The sequence below is a fragment of the Malus sylvestris genome, chromosome 8 (genome assembly GCF_916048215.2).
Source record: "Malus sylvestris chromosome 8, drMalSylv7.2, whole genome shotgun sequence".
Lineage (NCBI taxonomy): Eukaryota > Viridiplantae > Streptophyta > Magnoliopsida > Rosales > Rosaceae > Malus > Malus sylvestris.
Window position 1 is genome coordinate 14,502,853 of NC_062267.1, and position 2,586 is coordinate 14,505,438.

The window sequence follows — 2,586 nt, forward strand, 5'->3', positions numbered from 1 at the left end:
TTGTGGATGTGATTACTTTTCGCTACCTTATCAGTTTGGTAGTTTCAGAAAAAATGAGTATGCAGCTGATAGACGTAGTAACTGCATATCTCTATAGGGATCTTGATACAGAAATTTATATGAAAGTTACCCAAGGACTTACATTAACTGGATCAAATATTTCCAAACCCCATAACAAGCTCTCAATTTAACTGAGGTGTTCACTCTACGGTTTGAAGCAATCCGAAAGAATGTGGTATAACTATCTAAGTGAGTCTTTGACTAGTCAGGATATGTGAACAACGAACTATGCCCTTGCATATTCAATAAAAAGCCACATTTCGGTTTTGCGATTGTTGCATTTTATGTCGACAACATGAACCTCATCGGAACTCCTAAAGAGCTCACGAGAACAGTCATGCACCTGAAGTCAGAATTTGAGATGAAATATCTAGGAAAGACTCGATAATGTCTAGGTATCGAGATAGAGTACCGTTCAGATGGAATCTTAATACATCAATCGAACTACACCCAGAAGGTGTTGCGCTGCTTTAACGAGGATAAAGTAAAGCCTTCGAGTACTCCTATGGTTGTTCGATCGCTAGATGCAAAACGAGATCCCTTCCATTCGAAGAATGATGATGAAGAAATTTTAGAGCCAGAAGTTCCTTATCGAAGTGAGATAGGCGCGTTATTGTACTTAGCTTAATGCATTAGACCCGACATCTCCTTCGCTGTTAATATTTTGGCAAGGTACAATAATGCATCAACACGCAGACATTGGACTAGTGTTAAAGACATTTTTCGTTACCTTAAAGGTATTACGGATCTGAGCTTGTTCTATCCCTATGGATCCTCGAGTGATGCCGTACCCTTTTATCTTGAGTCAATATTGCCTTGTTGGTTATGCCGACGCAGGATACTTATCTAATCCGCACATGGTGCGTTCTTAAACGGATTATGTCTTTACCATTGGAGGCACCGCAATCTCTTGGAGGTCAAATAGACCTTAGTTGCCACTTCGTCTAACCATGCTGAAATTCTCGCCTTACATGAAGCAACTTGGGAATGCTTTTGGTTAAGAACAGTTGTGGGCCATGTTAGAACCTCCTGCGATCTTTACCCTGTCGTTGACGTCCCGACAACGATCTATGAAGACAACGCAGCATGCATCGAACAACTTAAGAAGGGTTACATCAAAGGAGACAACACCAAGCACATTGCTTTGAAGTTTTTCTTCTCACATCAATAGTAAGAGCATCAAAAGATTGAAGTCATGCAAATTCGTTCACAAGACAATCTAGCCGACCTCTTCACCAAATCACTACCGAATGCAACGTTTCAGAAGCTTGTTCAAGGAATAGGTATGCGTAAATTTTCTGAGTTGTAACATTATTAGTTCTCTTTGGAATTATGTCAAACTTAGGGGGAGTATCATGAAGTATAATTGTTTGATCTTAATGTACTCTTTTTTCCTACGATTAGGAGCATTTTTCCCATTGGGTTTTTGCTACCGAACGAGGTTTTGACAAGACACCCACCTTAGGTTGATCATATTCCTGATGACGTCCCGTAGACGTTTCATTTGATTTTGCATTTCTCATGCATTTTTCCATAGACTATGGATTTTGTCCCTACTCGGGTTTTACCATAACCATAGGGTTTTTTGTGAGACTTAGTTCCATATGCAAGTTCCTACTTTACTTTGAGACTAGCCGGTTCCCAGAATCAGTGCCAACGAGATGACTTCCTGAACTCTATATGATGCCGAATTTACTTGAGTATTTACACACTTAAGGGGGAGTGTTATAAACTTTGTATTTAAGTGTGATTTTGTAAATCCAAGATTAGATTTGATTTGATTCAAGTTATTATACCCTATTATTACTTGTATTCCTTTGAGGCGGAAAATTCTTCCCTCCCTTATTACTATAAATAAAGACACTACGTAGGGGGAATAACATATCCTCTACACAACCCTACAAGCACATCTCTCTCTATTTTCTCTCTATGCCCAGGCCCCCTCTCTCCCTGTCAATTAAAATAAGCCACAACATGAACAACTATTATTTATGATTAAACTAGAGAGAACTAAAAATGAAGAAAATTTTATTTAAAGGAATTGAGATAGTTGCAGAGGTATGAATGGTGACATAAAGGGTAAAATTATTCATAAAGTACTTGTAGGTCATGAAAAACACGTATGTCGATCCAAACCTTCATCAGAAATAAGGAAACGCGGCAGCTGCAGAGATATGAATATGATGATGCAAAATCTTCATCAGACACAAGGAAATGGGCAATCTGCAAGTACTTTTTTTTTTTTTGGTCATTAGATGATTTTACCAGAAGGTAAATTGGCATAAAATTTTCTTACTAAAAAGTGGATGCGTAAATAAGACAAGTGAGTTTATCTACACTCCTTATAAATCGTGTGCATATCAACTTTTTTGCCAACAGTAATCTCTTTCCTCTTGACTAATTGTTTCCCAATGCTCTTTCCCCATTTCCTTTTGGTTAGGTTTTTGGGCATCAATGAATTCTTTATTTCTCCAAAGCCTATGTGAACACGGAAAATTCCTGAAACGAAAGAGACAAGAACAAACA